Here is a 25,237-nt window from a genome sequence, read left to right as displayed (position 1 = left end):
CTTGTAACCTTTGCTTTTAGAACTATAACCAAAAAAAATACATTTGACAACCTTATCATCCAATTTTTTGCGCTGTGTTTGTGGCACCAAAGCATATGCCAAACAACCAAAAAGCATGTGCTCAATAGAAGGCTTTCTATCATGCCATGCTTCATATGGAGTAATAGACTGCAAAGCTTTTGTAGGACACCTATTAAGTACATAAGTAGCACACATGATGTCCTCAATCCAAAAAGAATGGGACAAAGCTTGACTTTTGAACATACATCATGCCATTTCCATAAGCGACCTATTTTTCCTCACATCAACACCATTTTGCTGAGGTGTATAAGGCACTCTACATTGGTGTTTTATCCCACGACTAGCCAAAAATGCATTAAATGCATGAGACATATACTCCCCCCCTCGATCAGAATGGAGGGTGCCCATAGTACATTTTGAGACATTTTCAGCCATAGCCAAAAATTGTTTGAAGCACATAAAAACTTCGGACTTCGCTTTTAGCGGAAATACCCATGCATGCCTGGAGTAATCATCAATGAAAGTCACGAAGTACAGGTAATTGCCCAAGGACGGAGTTTGCATGGGTCCACAAACATCACTATGTACAAGTTGCAACCTGCATGTGGCCCTAACTGAACCATCCTTTGGAAACTTCAAACACTGCATCTTACCCAAAATACAGCCTTCACAAACATGTTTGACAGGTGCTTCAAGAGGCGGCAAAGAAGCAACCATATCAGATTTTTGTAAACGCAGCAAACTAGCAAAATTCAGATGCCCAAAACTTGCATGCCACAATTTTGCATCTGAAATAGTCCTTGAATCTGCAACTGCATTTGCAAAATTTTATCCACACTTGTCATACAAAGTGAGCTTATATAGCCCAAGGCACAAAAGGCCAGATGCAACAATTTCATCATCAAAACTGAGATCATGAATTGTACATCTGTCATCCACAAATTTGACTACAAGTCCAAGTCTAGCGAGTGTAGATATAAACAAAAGATTCTTCTGGATCCCAAGTACATGAAGTGCATCAACAAGTGTGAAAGAACTACCATTTGTAGTAGTAAGCACAATCTTTCCAACCCCCTAAACCAGATAAGAGGCATTGTTGGCACACGTGACTGAATTCCCATGAGGGACAGACTCAAGAGAGGTGAACAATTGACGATGTGAGGTAATGTGCTTTGTAGCATCACTATCAAAATACCACACGTGTGAATCTGCAGCAACTGACATGCATGCATCATGGACAACAGGATTGTAAGTGCACTCTCTACTAAAAGCCCATTCTGCATCAACATCGTCTCCTTTCATAGAAGACTCAACAATGGCTGCATTTGTAGTGGAATCAGCATTTGCAATGGAACCACCCTCTTTCTTCTTAGCCTTTTTGGCCTTCAACCTAGCACACTGCTTGATCAAGTGATCATTAGCTTTTCAATAATGGCAACGCACCTTCTTTTTTCCCTTATCATCAAAATTTCCATACGAATTGCTGCCAACAGAAGCATTAGGAAAAAAAGTTTTGCCACTTGCAGCAGTAGCATAAGAAGTGGTTGCATTGTTGTGACCACCCTTTCTTTGAGAAGCAATAAAAGCCTATTTAACTGCACGTTGCCTAGTACTGTTTTTTTTTGGAAAGTGACTCTTGCAACAGCAATGTGCATAATGCATCAAACTTAACAGCTTCAGGATTTCCTTGCGTCGTAAGTCTTCCAGTACTAGCAAAAATGTTTGGTAAGAATCTGGTAAGGCATCAAGAACAGTCTGCACAAGGGAACTATCTGAAATGACTTCACCTACAGAAATGAGTTGCTCATTGATATCCTTGAGACTAGCAAGTAAAGTGTCCATATCATCTTTCTCATGCATAATCTTCGATTCCAACTCTTTACGCTGTCGAGAAATTTGCGGTCTTGCCAGGAAAGCACCGGGCTTATGGCTGTGAGAGTTTGTGAGAGAACTCAACAAAAACTATATGAAGGAGTTAAACCATAGATGCCATGAAGACTAGGGTTTGGAAAGAAGTGCAATCAAAGAAGACTCACTCTTTCTCTCTTGCACTCACACACACAAAGAAAGAACACAAAAGAGAATGTCAAAACAATACGAAAATGAAAACATCAAGGCTATGGTCATATCGTATCATGGGTAATATGAAAGGGTTAATAGATGAGTTAATGGCATTCAATCTTGACTGACCAAATAGGCTACGAATTGTTCTTTGGAATTGTAGTTTTGTGCTTACCATAATATATATATTTTGTCTAGTGATTGGGATTAATTGTGTGTACAAATCCTCTTGGTTCATAGCAAGATAACTACGCTTACGTCAAAAGAAAAGTTATAGTCTATGAGAGGTAGTATGATGGGATCCGGTGATAGAAGTATTTCATTAAGCCTTTCCGGGCCAAAGAGAAACACTATACGTTGTTGAAAGTGTATTTTTCGGCTAATCCATACGTTAATTCTAATAGATCGTACAGAGTGAAAGCGATAGAAATGATCATCATGTGGGTTATTCATCTACGATAGTATGTGAGAAATGTAGATATGAGAGAAGTGAAGAGATGAGGAGTTTCCCTCCCAAGCCCTATTCTTGCCCGTAGGCAATAAGGATACTACGGGGAGAGATGTACTTGTAGAAAAGAGAACCTAGAATTTGCAGAAAGGATGAATTACTAAGAATGAGAGAGATAGGTTTGGTTAAGGAGATGAGATTAGATACATACATATATATATATATATGTGTGTGTGTGTGTGTGTGTGTGTGTGTGTGTGTGTGTGTGTGTGTGTGTGTGTGTGTGTGTGTGTGTGTGTGTGTGTGTGTGTATGTATGTGTGTGTGTGTGTCGGATTAGAGATGAAAAAGAAAACAACAAGAAATCAAGAAAACATCCATGGAGAACACATCTTACTTGACAAACCCTTCGGCACCATTATTGATGGAGAGAGAAGAAGAGGGGAGCACTCCACTTTGATTGATACGCTAAGTACAACACCTTCTTTGATTAGAGTTGATCTTCCAAGGATAGCGTACAAGAATGGCTAGTCTTCTTCTAAGAAAAAGTGTAGGCTTGGGCTTATGTTAATGGGGCTAAGTACAATTAGGCATTACTACTCACTCCCTCAAGAATTCCTCTCATCAATGGCTTGAATGCTTGAGTTTTTTTTTCAAGGAAAAAGAGGTCCCCTTTTATAGGTGAAGGGAACCCCCAAGGGTTTACACAAGAAGAGAGGAGCCAGTGTGAATAGGAATTGGAAAAGTTGGAAATGAGCTGTCCCTGCATGATGTGGGCAGACTGGGGTCCAGTATTTTGATCATATCTCCTCAACCGTGGCTCCAAATAAAAAAGTAAAAATATGGGTAGAAACTTCAGCTCATTAGCTACGATTTTTATTCTAAAATTATTGTCCAATTCGAATTGGAACGTTGTGTAAAAAATTCATCAAAATAGGGTCCATTTCTGGCAGCAAAAGTCTTCCCGTGATCCCCTTAGCCTAAACTTTCATTTAATTCCAAAGGACACCTCATGCCATATGAAAGCATGACATTTCTCCTTGACAAGGTTTTGTAATCATGCTTGCAATAATGCATTAAAATAAGTGTATCTTTGAAATCATGCCACCTAGTGTCCCACTAGGATTTGATTCCCTCCTAGTAGCTATTTAAAAAGAAATATAAGAAAAATACATAGAATATATATATATTGGATTTTACCCTAGATATAGGATCTATCTAAGGTGTGAGATGATAATGAAATAGTAGAAATAAAGAATCAATGCTTTTTGCCCCAAGTTAAAGAGGCGGAGCTATTGATGCTTTTCCCATAGTATTTTCTGATGGTAAAGTAAGGATAGGTTACCCTTGAGAAAAATAATAGGATGAGATAGAAGGCTTATTATTATACTTAAATATGCATATGTACATTATAGGAAAGATAATTATGTATCTAAAAAGTTACAAGATAGATCTTGTAGCATACGTTCCCACTATGTACGTGTCACAGCACGACAACGCAGCAAAGCAATTTTAGCCTCATGGCGACTTGTATAAAGACCTGCTAGAATATCCCAAGCCTGTTTTGTAGATTTCATTGAACAAATGTGAGGAGTAATGGTGCGCTTCACAGACAATGTAATCAATGCATGAGCCTGTGCATCCTTTACATCCCAATGAGCTTATTAAATGCCGTAGGCAAAACAACTCTAATAGCAACAATCCTATTAGATAAAGGCGGTGTGCCTCACCGTGCTTTGCCCGTGTCCGCCAGGAAGTGTTCGACCGCCCACATTTACCCCCTTATTCTTTATACATACAAAGAATAATGAGCTCTCACTCATTCTCACATTGTTCTCGTACAGTGAGATTTGGGAGCTCCACCCACATCTTGTGTACTCTCTCTCTCTCTCTCTCCTCTTCTCACTCTCCCTCCGTACACGCACCGCATTCGCGCACTCACAACTGGTATCAGAGCAAGGTGTTTCATTCTCAAAAATCATTTTCGTACGCGTGCACTTTCAAGAGTGCAAACAGGGTTTCGATTTTGGCATTGACAAATTCAGCATTCCAAGAGCGTTTCCAGTAGGTGTCCTAAAGTTTTACCCCCCTTTCGAAGCCATTCGAGCTACGGTTTAGGAGCTGCATTTTTCAGCCCTGTTTTGGCAGTTTATGCTGCGTTTTTGGACCGAACACACTCACATATGCTCCCACTTGTGTACTTCAACTGGTATCAGAGCTTAGGGATTGGGAGCACCATGGGAGCTCAACGAGGAAGTAGGCAAAGAAGCAACAAAAACTGCAGCATGTTTTTGCAGATCTGTTTTTGCCTATCAAAACGCTTCATTCAAGTCAATTCATGCAATTTCTCACCGGTTTAGGGTTTACCCTAGATATAGGATCTATCTAGGGTGTGAGATGATAATGAAATAGTAGAAATAAAGAATCAATGCTTTTTGCCCCAAGTTAAAGAGGCGGAGCTATTGATGCTTTTCCCATAGTATTTTCTGATGGTAAAGTAAGGATAGGTTACCCTTGAGAAAAATAATAGGATGAGATAGAAGGCTTATTATTATACTTAAATATGCATATGTATATTATAGAAAAGATAATTATGTATCTAAAAAGTTACAAGATAGATCTTGTAGCATGCGTTCCCACTATGTACGTGTCACAGCACGACATCCACCCCCTCTAAACCTGCACATCCTCCGGTATGTGCCACATTATTTCTTCGTAAGATCAGCCCTCTTGTACATCTTCCTTGCTTTCTTCTTCACTGGATGATTCCAAAGCTTCATCTTCACTTTGATCTTTACCTGTGGTTTGCTCTTCTTCCTCATCAACATCTTCTGGATCATTGTCTCCTCTTCTCTTAAACATTTTGATCCTTTTTCCTGCAATGGGAATCTTTACTTCTGTACCATCTAGTTCAGACAAGCTATAAGTAGCATTTTCATGCACATGCATTACAACGTACGGTCCAAACTATCTTTTTGAAAACTTACGCATGACTGTGGGCTGGTTATCAAGGCTACTATCATACACCAAAACCCAGTCACCTTTGTCAATTGCTTTGCTCCTGAGTCGATGTCGCTTATCAAAGTAGTCCTTGTTTTTAAACCTTGCATTTTTTAGTCGTTCTTTTGCAGCTTCAATGTCTTCAGGTCTTCTCTCTAGCTGCCTTAAACGCAGTGCAGGAGATCTTCCCTGCTAAGCCCCTCTTGCCAAGGTAGTACATTCCATGTGGGAATTGTATCTTCAATCGGCATCACTGGCTTTTGACCATACATTAGCGCCGCATGCATGTAGCCAGTTACTGAGATATGTGTTGTACGATCAGCCCATAAAGCATATGGTAACAATTTTGGCCACTCACCATTTCTTCCTTCGCAAGCCTTGGCCAAAGCTTTGATGATAGGAGGATGCCCTCTTTCACTCTTTCCATTGCCTTCAGGTTTGTAAGCTGTAGTAAGAGAAAGCTTGATTCCTAATCTAGAAAAGAACTCCCTTGCTTCTTCGGCATCCAGTTCACCTCTATCTACAGTGATTTTTTCCACACAACCATAACGGAAAATCACCTCATCAAAAAGGAATTTGCACACAGCTTCTGTGGTTTTAGCTCTTAATTCTCTTCCTTCAACCTGGTTAGTTAGGTCCTCTCGTGCAAGAACCAAGTATCTCATCTGCCAGAGTCCTAGAGTCATTGTGACTAGATCCACAACCCATTTATAGTGCATGGCTAGTGGATATGTAGGGTGCAATCCATCATGATGTCGGACATTTGAATACATTTGACAAGTTACACATGACTCTACAAATTGAGATACATCTTTATACATACCCTTCCAGCAGTATTTTTCTTTCAACTTGGAGAAGGTTGCCCACGCACCCCTGTGTCCAGCCCATAGACTCTCATGAAACTCTTACATGAGCTTTACTTGAGTCTCTTTTTTACATATAACTCGTTGTGGTGTAGCACCCTTTTGTTTAGGATGCTTCCACAAGTAACCATCTCTCAAAAAGTACCCATATGCTTTCTTGCGTATCCTCTTGAATTCTTGTTCAGACCAATCATCCTGTTTTGTTAGAGTACTCAAGTGGCTTCCAATAGAAAGCCAATCACCTTCATAAAGATCTTTCAAGAACAATTCAAGTGAATTATTCATGCAGACATTGTTACCTTTGACATGAGAGATAGAATAGAATTTTGTACCTACATCATCTCCCTCATCAATCATTTGTGACTCATCTTCATACCTTGCCCTTAATAGCATATCTGCCACTGTATTGTCTTTACCTGCAATGTGCTTAAACTCAGGATTTAAGGACTTAATGTAGGCAATCCACTGCAATATAGCAATGTCTGGAGTTGAGCAGCTTGTAATCATCCCAAGAAGTGGTAGACAATCTGTTTCTACAACCACACATGCACCAATTAGGTACTCTTTCCCACTTTTCAAGGCTGTAACCATACCCCATAACTCTCTCTTTATCTGTGGATAGTTTCTTTGGCGATCACTTAGCACCTTTGCTCAAAATCTTACCACATACCTGTGTCCTTCTTTGTCATCTTGCCCTATTGCCCATCCAATCCCTGTAGGACTGGTGTCTACTGTCACAATTACTGGCCTTTGACACTCATAGTCTACCTTTCTCAAATTTGTTGCTGACTGGAGCAACTCCTTTAGCTTTTTCATGGATTTTACATGTGCTTCTGTCCATTTAAACTTCTGATTCTTTCTAAGCAGCTGATAAAGAGGATCAGCTACATGTGCATAATGTGGAATCCAAATAACATAGAAGACACATGCTCCCAGAAACCTTCTAACCTCAGTGATGCTAGTGCACGTTTCTTTCATTCTTTGGATGGCATCTACCTTTGTTGGACAAGGTTTCCTACCATATGGCCCGCACATGTGCCCCACAATAAGCACTTCATTGACACCAAACATAGACTTTTTCCCTGACAATGTAAGATTCACTTCTTCCAACCTAGACAAAATTTTATCACAATCATTTATGTGATTTACCACAAACCTGCGACATCTCTTGAGATCCAAAGCTTCATCTTTGTCAATTTCTTCACATCCTTTGATAGGCAAATCATCAATGAAAGGCATTGTGATTTGAGGAATAAAGTCACGTAAGACCTTATTCTTCCCATTCATCATATGTGCAACCGAGTTGGTTGCTCCCTGTGGCAAGGTACACATCCTTACCAAACCCAAAGGTGTCCTCATGGTTGTCAAGTCTCTGCTTTCGATTGCAAGCTGAAATTGATCATACCCTGAGTAAAGATCCCCCATTGAGTAGATTGCCCTCCCTGCAAATGCCTCTGCAAACTCATCCACAATTGGACCTGTACCTACATTTCTAATTGTCACCTTGTTCACTGGTTGCATATCTTGGATGAAGCGTAGAGAACCATTCTTCTTCGGAACTGTGAACCACCTGTTTGAGTATAGAGCACAAGAAGGCTCCAAGATTCCCATTTTGATTTTCTCATTCAGTAGCTCTACTAACTTTGGCAAATGAGCCTTTGGAACCGGAATAAGCCGCAGATTCCAAGGCACATGAGGTATTGTGAAAATTACCATAGGAGCTACAATAGAAGGATCAACACATCCTATCTCATGTGGCTCAAATGCAAAAGCCTTACCATGCTTTGAAAGCATTTCTTTGAAGCACTTTGTCTCCTCCTGTGTTAGAAACTCCTTGCAACCAATCTGCAAGTCTTGGAAAGACTCCTTTGTGAAGGTATGCCCAATCTTTTTAGGATTCTTCAAACTTGGTTGTAAAGAAGCATGCTCAATCTTTTCCCTGTTGTTGGGTGGTAAGGGTGAAGCTACTGGTTTCACCTTCTTTGCTACACTCTTGTATTTAGTTTCAACATGGACTTCTGGGCCAACTGTTTGGCTTTCTTTAAAGGCTTCTATTACTTGATACATTTCCATAGAGCAAACTTCCACAACTTCATTTTCAAGATGCAAATTAGACCCCATTATAGCATCAAGCTCACCCATAGTATCTACAAAAGAAACTTGTTCACACAAACCCAAAACATTTTCAGTAGGCTCTAGCAACCCACTCTTTTTCATGCCTATTTGTACATTATGCACATATTGCCTCTCACATCTCTTCAAATCTTCAAGTTTTGTAAAACATACTGATCCATTCTTTGTTACCAAGGAGCTCGTTGAAAATGCTTCACCTATTTTTGGATCAGGCGAGACCCTTTTTCTTTCTGTACCACTGCAATCCCGCTTTACAATGGTACTTGGCCAAAACCCATCATTTCTCTATGATCATGAAACTCTTTGCTCACCTTTGGTAGAGGATGTTCTCTGAGGTTGTCACGATTTCTTCATGGTTCACACAAACTGTGAGAAATTGGACAGCTCGTTTACCATCTTTGCTACGTATCCTAGCATATGTTGAACCATCATCCATTACCTTTGTTTCCATTCGAACTCCCACAATGTAGGGTTGTCCAAGGATGAGATGATATGAAGATGTATCCTGTACAAAGAAGTTTTGGTCAATCTTTACATCACCTATTGTTACCTTCACACCTGGACATGCTGCATACAATTTACCGGATGAATTGTTTGCCACTTTTACCATCCAGCCATGATCTGTGTCCATCGGCCATTTGCACTTGTTGTAGAGACTCTTTGACATTATGTTTATTTCTGAACCATGGTCAATCAAGGCAACAAATGTCTCTTCAAGATCACCTACCTTGACCAAAGTTTCGGTAGTAGCCCTTGCCCAATGACTTCGTGAATAGTAACTCCTAGGAATATCTTCAACTTCTTCATCATCATTTGAGAAATACACTTGCTTCACTCTCCCACTAGATTGGTAGCATCCTACCACAGCTCCATCATTCTCCTTATTTTGCAGTTGCATCCCTTGTGTCTTTGAGGTTTCCCCTTCAACCTGTGGACGAGAAACTTCAACAAGGGTTTGCCTCTTCCTCTTGATGATGTCAATGATCTCCTCATGGAATTCACGCTTTGCAATGCCAAGAACTTCTCCCAGTGTAAACTCAATCTTACTATTCAAGATCCTTTCCTCCAAGACTTTTTTTAAATCTGTAACAAGCTCAATATCAGATTGTAGTTTATAAGTTGGGCCTTTTGTCTTACCTTTCGTTGGCTCTTTCTTCTTTCCTGTTGTAGACTCCTCCATGAGTACTTCAGGTGGAGATGCTCCTTGTGTTGAGGGTGTTTGAGAAGGCATTGAGTCGCTTCTTCCCCCACTTCTAGAAGCTCTTTTTGATGGTCCTTCATCAGCATTCTCACGTCTGCGCTTCTCTTCTACAGTTGCCTCATTTTGTTGGCATTTTGTAATGTAGGCATGCACTGACAATGAGTCCACTGGATCATTCCATCCTGTTTCTAGACGTATGCAATCACCTGCTTCATGTAGAATCTCTTTTATAAGCTTTCCCTTTTTAGCTAATTGCATGACATTTGGCCAAATTTGACCATGATGGTCACTCACCTCTTCATCACAAAAATGTTCAATTTTTACTCCAAAAGTAGCTGCCTCAACTGAAGAGGTGGCATGCTTAGTTGCCATATCTTCAACTAAGGTTTGCATTCCCCCCTTCCCAAAGTTAGTTCTCAAGGGTAGACTTGTCTCTCTTAAGTGGATTTTACCATCCTTAAAAAAGACAACATCTTTTGACAAAGCATCACTAAAATCATCACAATCCCTTCTTACATGGTCTGTACTATCACACCAAATACATCTATTAACAAACCCTTCTTTGGGCTGTTGTCTTTGTCTAGGAAGTGGCCCTAATGGTTGGCCTTTTTCTTCAAGCTTTGCAAACTTCACCTTCAAGTCACGCATTCCCTTCACAAGCTCATCTAGCATGGACTCATCAAACTTAGGAGCGATAAAAGTAGGCTTTACCATTTTGTCAGAAGTTGAGATGGAAGGACTTGTAGTGTTTACTACCATCTTGTCCCTTCTTCTTTGTCATTTGGCAAGCAGTGAGACAGCACCTTGAACCTCATTCTAGTCGGTCTTTAGTCCTTGCTCAGCATCTTTATCTTCAAGAAGAAGCTCCAAATTTTCTTGAACCTCTTTACCTGCAGCTTGTAAGAAAAGATTTGTCTTCTCTGCATCTAGTGTGGCCCTTTCTGTCCTGGTGAGTTGTGCATAGCGCCGCTCAAATTCTCTAAGTAGCTCTATTATTGATAGTCCTTGCTTTGGCTTGACTACCCATTCTAAGAATGTCCTTTTGGTCACTCTCTCAGAGTCCTCCATGAAATATTCCTCCTTTATAGCTACTTTGAGTTCTTCCCAATTTCTCCCATGCCCATCTTTAATTACCCTAACATGCTCTCTAATTTCTGGAGCAACAACTAGCTCAAAGCTTTGAATCATCTCACCTTCTGACACGCGATGCAGCTCCATCTCCTTCACATACTCGCGTAAGTACATGGTTACATCTTTGCCATTGAACTGATCCATTCTATTGACGACTCCTTGTATGGCCTTCGTTGCTGAAATCTCCCTTCTTTCAGTGCCATGTTGTTGTTGCATGAACATTGCAAATGCTTGAAACATTTGCATTGTTGCTGGGTCAAAATGCATACCCTGTTGCTCAACATGATCACCCATGGTTACCCACAAAATCTCACCCTGGCAGTTTCACGTCGGGTTCACCAAAAATGTGTCGAGAAATTTGCGGTCTTGCTAGGAAAGCACCGGGCTTATGGCTGTGAGAGTTTGTGAGAGAACTCAACAAAAACTATATGAAGGAGTTAAACCATAGATGCCATGAAGACTAGGGTTTGGAAAGAAGTGCAATCAAAGAAGACTCACTCTTTCTCTCTTGCACTCACACACACAAAGAAAGAACACAAAAGAGAATGTCAAAACAATACGAAAATGAAAACATCAAGGCTATGGTCATATCGTATCATGGGTAATATGAAAGGGTTAATAGATGAGTTAATGGCATTCAATCTTGACTGACCAAATAGGCTACGAATTGTTCTTTGGAATTGTAATTTTGTGCTTACCATAATATATATATTTTGTCTAGTGATTGGGATTAATTGTGTGTACAAATCCTCTTGGTTCATAGCAAGATAACTACGCTTACGTCAAAAGAAAAGTTATAGTCTATGAGAGGTAGTATGATGGGATTCGGTGATAGAAGTATTTCATTAAGCCTTTCCGGGCCAAAGAGAAACACTATACGTTGTTGAAAGTGTATTTTTCGGCTAATCCATACGTTAATTCTAATTGATCGTACAGAGTGAAAGCGATAGAAATCATCATCATGTGGGTTATTCATCTAGGATAGTATGTGAGAAATGTAGATATGAGAGAAGTGAAGAGATGAGAAGTTTCCCTCCCAAGTCCTATTCTTGCCCGTAGGCAATAAGGATACTGCGGAGAGAGATGTACTTGTAGAAAAGAGAATCTAGAATTTGCAGAAAGAATGAATTACTAAAAATGAGAGAGATAGGTTTGGTTAAGGAGATGAGATTAGATACATATATATATATATATATATATATATATATATATATATATATATATATATATATATATATATATATATATATATATATATGTCGGATTAGAGATGAAAAAGAAAACAACAAGAAATCAAGAAAACATCCATGGAGAACACATTTTACTTGACAAACGCTTCGGCACCATTATTGATGGAGAGAGAAGAAGAGGGGAGCACTCCACTTTGATTGATACACCAAGTACAACACCTTCTTTGATTAGAGTTGATCTTCCAAGGATAGCGTACAAGAATGGCTAGTCTTCTTCTAAGAAAAAGTGTAGGCTTGGGCTTATGTTAATGGGGCTAAGTACAATTAGGCATTACTACTCACTCCCTCAAGAATTCCTCTCATCAATGGCTTGAATGCTTGAGTTTTTTTTTCAAGGAAAAAGAGGTCCCCTTTTATAGGTGAAGGGAACCCCCAAGGGTTTACACAAGAAGAGAGGAGCCAGTGTGAATAGGAATTGGAAAAGTTGGAAATGAGCTGTCCCTGCATGATGTGGGCAGACAGGGGTCCAGTATTTTGATCATATCTCCTCAACCGTGGCTCCAAATAAAAAAGTAAAAATATGGGCAGAAACTTCAGCTCATTAGCTACGATTTTCATTTTAAAATTATTTTCCAATTCGAATTGGAACTTTGTGTAAAAAATTCATCAAAATAGGGTCCATTTCTGGCAGCAAAAGTCTTCCCGTGATCCCCTTAGCCTAGACTTTCATTTAATTCCAAAGGACACCTCATGCCATATGAAAGCATGACATTGCTCCTTGACAAGGTTTTGTAATCATGCTTACAATAATGCATTAAAATAAGTGTATCTTTGAAATCATGCCACCTAGTGTCCCACTAGGATTTGATTCCCTCCTAGTAGCTATTTTAAAAGAAATATAAGAAAAATACATAGAATATATATATATTGGAGTTTATCCTAGATATAGGATCTATCTAGGGTGTGAGATGATAATGAAATAGTAGAAATAAAGAATCAATGCTTTTTGCCCCAAGTTAAAGAGGCGGAGCTATTGATGCTTTTCCCATAGTATTTTCTGATGGTAAAGTAAGGATAGGTTACCCTTGAGAAAAATAATAGGATGAGATAGAAGGCTTATTATTATACTTAAATATGCATATGTACATTATAGGAAAGATAATTATGTATCTAAAAAGTTACAAGATAGATCTTGTAGCATACGTTCCCACTATGTACGTGTCACAGCACGACAAAGTAGCAAAGCAATTTTAGCCTCATGGCGACTTGCATAAAGACCTGCTAGAATATCCCAAGCCTGTTTTGTAGATTTCATTGAACAAATGTGAGGAGTAATGGTGCGCTTCACAGACAATGTAATCAACGCATGAGCCTGTGCATCCTTTACATCCCAACGAGCTTATTAAATGCCATAGGCAAAACAACTCTAATAGCAACAATCCTATTAGATAAAGGCGTTGTGCCTCACCGTGCTTTGCCCGTGTCCGCCAGGAAGTGTTCGACCGCCCACATTTACCCCCTTATTCTTTATACATACAAAGAATAATGAGCTCTCACTCATTCTCACATTGTTCTCGTACAGTGAGATTTGGGAGCTCCACCCACATCTTGTGTACTCTCTCTCTCTCTCTCCTCTTCTCACTCTCCCTCCGTACACGCACCGCATTCGCGCACTCACAACTGGTATCAGAGCAAGGTGTTTCATTCTCAAAAATCATTTTCGTACGCGTGCACTTTCAAGAGTGCAAACAGGGTTTCGATTTTGGCATTGACAAATTTAGCATTCCAAGAGCGTTTCCAGTAGGTGTCCTAAAGTTTTACCCCCCTTTCGAAGCCATTCGAGCTACGGTTTAGGAGCTGCATTTTTCAGCCCTGTTTTGGCAGTTTATGCTGCGTTTTTGGACTGAACACACTCACATACGCTCCCACTTGTGTACTTCAACTGGTATCAGAGCTTAGGGATGGGGAGCACCATGGGAGCTCAACGAGAAAGTAGGCAAAGAAGCAACAAAAACTGCAGCATGTTTTTGCAGATCTGTTTTTGCCCATCAAAACGCTTCATTCAAGTCAATTCATGCAATTCCTCACCGGTTTTTTGTCCTCTTCAACTTTGCAGAAGAAAGTTTTCTCAAAATCTTTACCAATTTTGAGATACGTCACTCAGACTGCCTGCACGTCTAGGGTACACAGCTACAGATTTTTATAAATCTATTTTGACCTATAAAAACAGCACATTTCAAGCCCATTCCCACACCTCCCAACCGTTGTCGCGTGGTCTACAACTTTGCAGAAGGAAGTTTCTGCAAATTCTAAACAGTTTGGGAGATATGGGCTGACCGGCTACAGGGTATTCGGAAAGTTGAAGATTATGTATGCCTATTGTGGTGATTTGCTACATTTGGAGAGCTCGGATTGAGCTTTGAAATTCCCTTACAAGGTTCTTGGTATATCTTTCACATTCGGACTCGGATACATGTGATCAAGGAGTCTACCTTGGGTTTTTGGCACGTTCCGGACGCGCTGATTATACCAAAATTCTGAGTGCTGAATTTTCTACAGCATCAGTTGTTTATTGTGTGTCAAGGATTCAACACATGGTTTGCTCTCGGATGTGAGAGTGGTATTGGCTGCAAGTTTGCTCACAGGTGGGAGGATACGATGTATGCCTCATGTGGTTTGATGCTCAGGGAGACTCATGTGATTGTAGTTTGAGCTTGACAATGTATGCCTTGAGCATGTTTTTTTTTTTGCAGTCACAGGTAGAGCAGGTATTTGTGTACTAGATTTGTAGTTGTTTGCAATGATGCAAAGTGTGGATGGTTATTGGTTTTGTAGCCATTTTGCTGATGAAACTCTGGTAAAATTTTCCTAGCAATTTTAAGCGCATCGTTGGTGCAATCAAGATTCACTACAAGAGGTTGTGTGCTCTTGTGATGTTATTAGCGACGGAAATACATTGGGGTTTTATAACCCCCGACGTCGTTAAGACCGTCGCTAGCAGCGTCGATACGAGAACGTCGCTATAACAATTGCTATATGCGTTGCTATAAAGGTCGCTATATAGCGACGCCTATAGCGACGATTATAGCGACGTCTGTGCAGGCCATCTATAGCGACATTTATAGCGACGCTGCAGAGCCTTATATAGCGACAGATAGCGATTCCCGAGAGGAAAAAATTTTGGTGACAGGGAATTCAACTACCCATCAACCATATTGAATGCTTCATTAATTGATTCAACTTTGAAAAAAAGTGCAAAGGTAGATATAGACCCAAAATAGTCACCCACAAGACAATATAACCATTAACTCCATCATCCATAGTACCTATTGTTTGCAAAATAAAGATACAAAACTGACAAGCGTGAATTGATGAAAGTAAATCAATGACAATCGTACACATCATAGGCAAAATCACTTGATTGTTAAACTTTGCAAATGTAATAGTTACAACACCACTGTCATTATTGAAAAAATATACATGGTTTTCAAAAAGACGTATAAAAGTCGTCTCATGATACATAAGCTATGACAAAAAGAAACTAATGCTATCTAGCTACGTCTAGATTGGCATCATCTAATCAGACGTCTCATCACGTCCAAGCAGCGTATCTGTCGGATTCTACAAAAAAAACAATAAGACAGCTTTCTGTAAGTATAAACATATAGCGACGTTTATAAAACAATACAACAAATAGAAAAGAGTAAACCCTAATACTAACCATGCCGCCGCGAGAACTCAGAATGTTCATCAGGGCATTTAAGCCCTTCCTACCTGCGTACTCGTGCTCGTACGGTGTGGGATCACGTCCCTGTCATCGACCACTGTCAAAACATACAAAGAATCCATTCTGTTAGAATTTAAAAACCCATAAACCCTAAACTATCAAACATAAAGAGTAATGCAACAACACTTACAAAATTGGCCTCAATGATGCCCACCCGCCACTCCCCAAGTGGTGCGAGCTCCCTGCCTCTACTCGCGCTCTGGCTGCCTCCTTTTGTTGCTTCCACTTGTCGGGATTCTAGCGCGCTGCTTTCTTCGCATTCTTCCAATCTTCTTTGGCCAGCCAATCTGGTCTGTTCCACCCATGCTTGATTGCTTTTTGCACTTCGGAACGCTTGTGCTTACAGTATTCGCGCATTCGAACCTTCATCAGGTCTTCATTGAAGCGCTCATCCCGTGTTGGAACGGGAAACTCGTCATGAAGCATGTTGATGACTCTGTCTTTTAAATCACTCGGTACTTCACTCCAGGTGTTTAGTATATAGTGTCTAAACACTTGAGAGCAAAGACGGCGCATGCCCGAAATCACCTTCTTGCCTTCACCATCCAAGATGATGCCGCCGCTGAAGTTGATGGAGTAAGGCAAGCCCTCTTGTCGCTGACGCGTGAACCTGGGTGTCCCAGTAGGGGTCTCTAGCGGCGTGTTGACAGGGGTACGGACATCAAATGTCTCCACTGGAGTCTAGGCCCTAAAGCGAGGAGTGTCCACTGGAGTGACTCCTAGAGGAGTAGCTAGTGGTGTGTAGCCGCTAGGAACGGTCGTTAGCCGCGCAAAACTTGGTGTCGATGGCGATGTCGTGGCTGGTGTCGGGGCGGGCAAAAAAGGGGAGGGTAAAGAGCCTCGTCAAACACGAGGCAATGTCGAAGCATCGATGGTAGCATCCCCACAACAACCGCCACCACCACCACTAGAGCGCCGGTGCCTAGACGAGTGTGAAGATCATCTCATTGACACCAAAGCTTCGAAGCGCGTTGAATGCTTTGAAACAGAGGGAGATGCGGCTGGAGTATGAACGCGCAATGGTGCACCAAAGCGATGATGCTCCACGTACCACTGTCTCTTTTGGGGTGACAAAGAAGAAAGAAACTCCTCATCATCCATACCTGCATTATACACACGAACATTTAAACTTGATATTGAATGAATGGAGTAGAAAACATGGATAAGTAGATAGATAGATAGAGAGAGAGAGAGAGAGAGAGAGAGAGGAGGAGGGATTCATGTGTAGAGTGTTTTCTTTTAATGAGGGTGAATTTATAAAAGCATTGCGCTCCGGGTGCGATGGAGACTGAAGCTGCAATCGTGAAAGAAGTATGTATCTGCTCATAGATGTTGCTTGCCCCACCACTAAATCTCGTTGATCGGGTGAAAGAGATGCTAAGAAGTAGTAGTAGTGCTTCTTAGTGTCTCTTTCACCACTAAATCTAGTTGATCAGGTGAAAGAGATGCTAAGTAAACAGTAGTAGTGCTTCTTAACGTCTCTTTCACCCGATCAATTAGATCTAGCGGTGAGACGAGCTGCATCTATGAGCAGAGACAGATCACTCCCTTCGCGAGCTTTAGTCTCCATCGCACCCGGAGCGCAGTGCTCGTCGTCCCTACTTGTGAGAACATACCTAGAGCATACGTACCTGGAGTGGACGCAAAGACCATTAAATACAATGACACATATAAATAGAAATGGACAAAAAGCCACGTAAACAAATTATATATTATAAAACGGAGCAAAATTCTTCAAAACGGAGAATCCTACAAGAATCCCAACCATCACTTTCTTTTTTGACGTAGAACTTGAAGGTGCTTGTACCTTTGGAATGTTCAAAGGCTATTAGCAACAGAACGTGTTCTTCTTCTATTCAACTTGAGTGATGGAAGAGGCAAGTCGATAACTCAGAATTTTTAGTCGAAAGAGAGAGAGAGAGAGAGAGAGAGAGAGAGAGAGAGAGAGAGAGAGAGAGAGAAAGAGAGAGAGAGAGAGAGAGAGAGAGAGAGAGAGAGAGAGAGAGAGAGCACACAAGCAAATCTTGCAATCGAAAAACCAAGTGGTGGAGCTGCATGTGGCCATGGATTGCCCAGGATGTGAGCGCAAAATCAAAAGAGTGTTATACAACATGGAAGGTACGTAGAGAGCCAGAGTTTTTACAAAATGGAGCAAAATTGAGAGCTTCCAAGCACATAAATTCTAAAATGGGATGTTAACTATTTACATACTTACTTGTTCACAATGCTCGGGTAGTACGAAAGTGTCTCTTAGGTCAGTCTATTTCTTAGTTGAATCCACCTCAAGAAAACCAGACTCTCCTCTACGCACAATAGCGTTGCGACCCTCCATGATTATCTTGAACCATTGCACGTCGAACAAGTTGACAAAAAATCCTCTATAGTCGATCCTCAAAATCTCTTGTAGCATGCCGAAGTAAGTGAGTTCCGCCACCACAGGATCTTCATCAAAGGACCGTTCGTCGACTAGACTGTTCAAATCGGACACTGTTTGCAGCCAATATTTCTCCATACGATCCACATTTCTAAGGTCAACCCTGGCTCCCAAAGTATCTTTCTTGCCAGTCAGATGGTCCCATAGTAGATTACCCACATTCTATCAGATCATTATACATCTAGAGTTTTATTAAAGTAAACTAATTGTAATAGATCACTTAAAAAGCGTTGTGACGCTAGTGTCACTCCATCCAAACTTTGCCTGCATGTTGAGAAGAACCAGGAGCGCTTTCAATCTAGACACAGGCGTATCGGCTTCACTTTTCATATCGTCATAGATAAGCCTTTCTGAATCCATGATCGTCTCGATCATTTCATCAATCTCAAGCTCAAACATTGCCTTGTTGGGAATGTGGTCTGCATGATCATCCCCCGAGCTGTCAGAGGCTACATCTTGTGGCCTCACATATGTTGCTTGACCAAAGCGCCTACGAACACGTCTATTGGGTTGCAAGATTGCTGCATGTTGGCCAATGTCAGAGTCCGCCGAGTTATAATTGGCAACAACTCGATCTATAATAGATGGATCGAACTCGCCCAATTCGCGAACGTGCTACAAAGAAACATGTCTTGTCCGTCGCATAGCATGCTTGCATTGATTACAAGGACATAAGATCCTCGTTGAGAGATAGGTGTTTCGGTTGGACGGCCCACATCCTCGTCACTACTCAGAATGATGGTAAAAATCTTATAACCTTGACAACAAATTTAATCTTCTATTGGAATTCTTCGTCTTTTATCTCTCTCTCTCTCTGTGTGTGTGTTCACACTGTAAACTACCTCACATTCTCTAGTCATGTCCAATCCCCGCACACCTCGGTCTAGAGGTGCACGGAGATCAGAACCACCGGGTTATAATCTCATCTTTATTGGTCAATTCCTATATTTGTGGGTACAAGAAATCTACACACCCACGTCTACATGATAGTACATATAGTGGACAAAACCCCTTTGCCTCTTCACTAGCTGTAGCATTTCACAGCATCTTAACATCTTTTAAAAGTAGATCTTTGTCTATAGCATGCAGGTACGCCATTCTTGCAATGTAGCTAATGCCTACTCGAAGCACTTAATTCTTACTCTAGATTTGACGGGGGGTGTGTGTGTGTGTGTGTGTGTGTGTGTGTGTGTGTGTGAGAGAGAGAGAGAGACCCTTGGAATCGTCATCTTGCATCACTAATTTCTGTGTAGGCTCAATTTGCTCTTCCATTGGCTGATCATGACGACTTATTGTATGGTAGCAGCAGTCGAACATGCAGGTGGAATTGCTGGTCCGCATGGACTATCGAGGCTGTGAGCGCAAGATATTTTCTCATGTAGAAAAACGGGGTCTTTTTCATTGTTTTTCATATGAGCAAGTGTTTTTTATACAATGCTTACCATCATGAGCACACCTTCATTGACATGCACTAAAATCTAACCTAAATCTAAAAAAAGCTAGTCCATCGAACATACGCAACAAATCTACCTAAAAAATCCGCCTCCAGGGCTTCACAATCTGCCTTTTCTCCATCACCAAGGCTATCTAACCAAAGTCTCGCTTTACCACAAACCAGGAGCGGGAACACCTATACCGCACCATCTTCTCTCGATAAACCGCTTTCCAACATGAAAAATCCGTAGTCTTGAAGCCAGGTTTCCGCATCTTCAACCCCAATGAAAATGGAAAATCCCGTCCAATCCATCACTAGTAGCACCTGCTCTTCAAAGGCCGTACCTTTGGCATCACCAAAATCACCACTCTGAGTTCAACTAGGGGCATCAGCATAGTCCTCGATGGGGACTCTAGAAGATGGAGACGGGGAATGGGGGAACACGCCCGGCACAAACACAAGGGCCTCTCTATAGCTCAGGGTATCCACAACACCCCTATCCTCTCGTAAAACACCTTCAAAAAACACACTTTACACTAGCAGACCACGGACTGCTCAATTTACACTACTCACACACTCCACAAATTCACCACACGACGCATACCTGCTGCCACGGTCTATCTCAACCCTTACACGCGCACACAGCCGCTCAATCTCACTCTCTCACACAAAACACCGTCGATCCGGGGGGGCACACACATCCACACTGCCGGCACCGAGTTGAAACACCAGAGCAAGAGAAAGAGAAGGGGGGAAGGGGAAACAACAACAAGACAGGGCAACTGGGGCTCGATTGCACTTCACAAAGCACGTACACAGGCTTACACTGCCATCGCCATGGCCGTTTTCACAAGAAAATACAAAGGGCTTTGACAAGCACACTCCTTTGTCAGAGAGCTCCACTTTGCAGGCTTCAAACGGCACAAAAAAGCCCAAAAAAAGCTCCTAATTTGATGAAAATTGGACTTTTATAGGGGGGGTTTTCAATTTCGGAAATTGCCCTCTCATTGGTCCATTTGGTACCCTAATTTGGTATCTTTGGGAAGGGGGCACCGCCTTGCTTCATTTGCTCAATTCCTCTCTCTTTTGCACTTGGGGGGGAGCAATAGTGACCTCGCTATTGCCCCTAGGCTTTTCTAATTTTATTTTTTCCCTCATCATTTTTACCCCCTTGATTGGGGCTATCCAAATTTTGCACTGCCCTTTTGGCTCCTCTTTGACCCTTTTATTGTCCGACTCCCTCCAACCTTCTCTCTCTCTATTCCTCTCTTCTCCTTCACCATTTTTTGGTCCCGGCCTTTGCCCGGCCTATCCTTGCTTGGCCCTGCCTTCACCTCTGCTCGTTTGGTCTCCCCTTTTGATCCCGTCGAATGGGCGCCGGCCACCTCATTCTTGCTTTCACTCCTTCTCGGCCGGCCTTGAAATGGCCTCTTGGTCTCCTTGCACTTGGTCCTTCTGTCCGTCCTCGAGCTCTCTCTCTCTCCTACTCACTGCCACTGCTGCGGGACCCTCCCCTTGCCAATCAATAGCGATGTCGCTATTGGGGGGCGGGGGGGGGGGGTGACTCACCTCCTAAAAATTGGGGCCTCAAGGGCTAGGCACGGGAACCGTCGCCACTACTGGCAGGCCACGTCATCACCTCGACCCCACGCGCACAACGCGCCATTGCCACCGACTCCTCCTTACTCAGGCACGCCACCACGCCGCCCGTCCTGGCCAAAATCGCCGAATGCGCCACTTGACTGCGCGCACACAGCACCGACCTCAGTCCCCACAGGGTCCAACTCTCTCTCTCGTATGCTTTACATGGTGTCACACCTTAGCCTATGTACCCCCTTCATCCCAGCTTGAGCCGTGCATGTGGACGGTCCGTGTGCCACGTGGCATCAATGCACCCTCAAGCTCCATAAAAACGCTCCAGAAAATATATTAAAAACCCTTTTTTTGGCCCTCTTCCCCAGGCTCCCCTTTACTGCTCCGGGATTGGATCTCCAAGCAATAAAGACCTATTGAACTCCGCATTCCAGGTTCCGTCTACACTTGCCATTTATGTACTTCGGTCCCTCGGCACCCTCGAACCAAGGCCATTAAAAACAGAGAAAATCATTTGCAAACCTTTCATTGCCAAATGCTCCCAAATTTATCTTGTTGTATCTAGCCGACCGAGAATCCGATGGATGAACCGTAGATTTGTGTTAGCTCCACATAATGTAGACTATCACCGAGAACCCTGGCAAGGCCAAAAAAATGCCAGATGGTGCATTCTCGAATGCAGGCAAGTGGGCACAGACCCGGCCCTCGGCCAAACTTCGACAGCTCATAACTTGCACACCATGAGTCCGATCATCAATCTAAAAAGACCGACAGGCTCCATAAATTGAGCACTTCAGCCCTATCACTTCACATCCACTTCTCTGGCCTAGCCACACATGTCCATCCCGTCAGGAATCTGCTACACACTCTACCTTTGCACTTCAATAACTTGCACACCGAGGCTCCGTTTGACGAGCCGTCCGAACCAGCTTCTAGAGCACATCGAACACTACACTCTAGGACACTAATAGAGCACTTGGGGCACCTTCATCTGCCATCCCATCTGAACCATCCCGCAGCTCTTTTGGCCTAGAAAAATGCATTGAGCATACATTTCCGCTACCCTTTGGCTGTCGAGGACTTTGGTACCTGCCCTAGCCTTTTGCATTACATATGCCTGCTGCCTTTGCTTGGCATTGACCATTTTCCAACCCGGACCAACTTTGACTGCACCAACGGCATTTCTACTAATCTTGAAAAAATACAAGTGATTGTTGCTCTTCCACGACCGAGAAAAGTTAGAGAGCTACAAGCCTTCATAGGACATTGTGATATTATCCCGGATTCATTTACATGTACGTGATCATTGCAAAACCTCTCTATGCATTCATCACAAAGTTTGAGTGGAGTCAGGAGTGTGAGAAAGCATTTCAACAATTGAAGCAGAGACTTAATTCTTGTCCAATCTTGAAAGCTCCTGAGTGGAACAACATCTTTCATGTTTATGTTGATGCATTGGCTTATGCTATTAGATGTATCTTAGCTCAACCTAGATAAACAAAATTACACTACCACATAAAGGGAGGGTTTGGAAATGATCTACTCTGTAAAAAGGTTTAGACATTACCTGTTAGCCAATAAATTTGTGTTCTTTGTGGACCATAAAAAATTGTTATACCTTATAACAAACCTTGCAATACATGTCGCATCGTTTGATGGTTCTTAATATTGCTTGAGTTTGATTTCACGGTGGTGGTCAAGAAAGGAATTACACATCAAAGAGCAGACCATGTCATGAATGCTACATGGGGAAGCTCCTATAGGGGTTGAAGATGATTTGCTCACCATAGGTTCATTGCAGGTTGAGAATCAACCATCAATCATTGAGAATCTTGCAACCTCGTACTAATTGCGGAACAGCTGTATAAACGAGGACAAGGTGGCATACTAAGGTTATGTATCAAATCATGTGAAAAACAATTGTATCTGCAACAAGCTCATGTGCAAATTATAGGCATACATAATGCCAACACGCAAACATATCAAAGACCGATGTTACTTGGGGTATATTGGCCCAACATGTAGAAAAAGGTATATGACCATGTTCACTCATGTAATGTTTGCACAATCAAAAAACCAATCGAGCATGTTACATTGTTCAGGGTAGCAATAGCACCCAAATGGGTGAAGTACCTGGTGGAGTACCTAAAACAAGGAGTTCTACCAGAAAGCCTGAACAAAGCTAGGATAGAATCGATTCAACACGAAGCTAAAAACTATGCTTTAATTGGAAACCAACTTTATTGGAGAGGGATAGATGACAACTGAAGAATCTGTGCTATAGAAAGCGAGTACATGCCCATACTTGAGCAATCCCATGCTGGTCCAATAGGAGGACATTTTTTGCCTGAAAAATTAGTGAAAGCGATACTCCTAGCAGGAATTTGGTGGCCTAGTCTATTTATCAATGCGGAACATTATCTAAAACATTGTGACCCATGTCAATGTACTAAAGTATCGGCATAACGAGATCACATGCCGCTGGACCAATGATGGGAGCATGTGCATTTGCCAAGTGGAGATTAGACTTTGTGGGACCTATCTCTCCATCCACATATAGAACACATGCTCAAACATCATAGTGGCAATGAATTATCTGACCAAATTGATCGAGGCTAAGGCAACCCAAAGGAATGATGCTCGCACCACAATACAATTCCTGTACGAAAACATTTTCACGCACTATGGTCTTCCAACCAAAATTGTGAGTAATCAAGGCACTTATTTCCTAAATGGCATGATTGAGTTCTTGCTACATGAATTTATGACTATTCATTATAAATCAACCCCATATCACCCTCATGCTAATGGACAAGATGAGCATAACAACAAAGTTTTGTGCACTGTGCTCACAAAATTTGTCAGTGACTCTAGGACAAATTGGGAACTAAAACTACATTCAACAATCTAGGCATATCAGGTAGTATATCAAACACCACAAAAAATCTAGATCTAATTTAATCTTAAACTCAAAATAAACCTAAATCTAATCTAATATAACGTAAATCTAAATCTAACGTAAATAAACCTAAATCTAACTAAAAATAAACCTAAATCTAATCTAATCTAACTTAAATAAACCTAAATCTAATCTAACGTAAGTCTACATCTAACCTAATCTTTAACATCTTTTGGGATAGTTTCCTACGACGTTAAAACTCTCTTCTTCTCGTGTGTGTGGGGATGTGTGTGTGCCAATAAAAAGAGAAAAATGGTATAACCTTTCTATCACTAAAGTGTGGTAGATTGGTTATGCCATTTCCTTCTTGAATAACAGGTCTTGAGTTCAACTCCTCGTCAGCTAGATCTTTAAGGTCTCTTGAATTAGTTTCCTACGACGTTAAATTAAACTCTATTCTTCTCGGGTGTGTGTTTGTGTGGGTGTGTGTGCACGCCAATAAAAGGAGGAAAATGGTATAACTTTTCTATCACCCAAGTGTGATAGATTGGTTATGCCATTTCCCTCATGAATAACACGTCTTGAGTTCAACTCCTCATCGACTAGATCTTCCAAGTCTCTTGGGATAGTTTCCTGCGATGTTAAGACTCTCTTCTTCTTCTTCTTCTTCTTCTTCTTCTTCTTCTCTCTCTCTCTCTCTCTCTCTCTCTCTCTTTTCCTCTCTCAATGTGTGTGTGTGTGTGCATTCTTTGTTTATGTATATGTGTGTGCATTTTTTGTTTATGCATGTGCTCTCTCTCTCTCTCTCTCTCTCTCTCTCTCTCTCTCTCTCTCTCTCTCTCTCTCTCTCTCTAAAAAACACAATGTGTGTGTGTGTGTGAGAGAGAGGGAGAGAGAAAGAGGGAAAGGGAACATGAGAGTGAGGAGAGGGAAGGAGCATACCTGGCTCTCCTTCCTCTCTTCATGTGTGTGTGTGTGTGTGCGTGTGTGTGTGGAGAAGAAAGAGAGAGAGGGAGAGAGCACGCCTTATCTTTGCTTGCTT

The sequence above is a fragment of the Adiantum capillus-veneris genome, chromosome 26 (genome assembly GCF_014529385.1).
Source record: "Adiantum capillus-veneris isolate H3 chromosome 26, ASM1452938v2, whole genome shotgun sequence".
NCBI classification, from domain to species: domain Eukaryota; kingdom Viridiplantae; phylum Streptophyta; class Polypodiopsida; order Polypodiales; family Pteridaceae; genus Adiantum; species Adiantum capillus-veneris.
Note: the sequence above shows the minus strand (reverse complement) of the source record.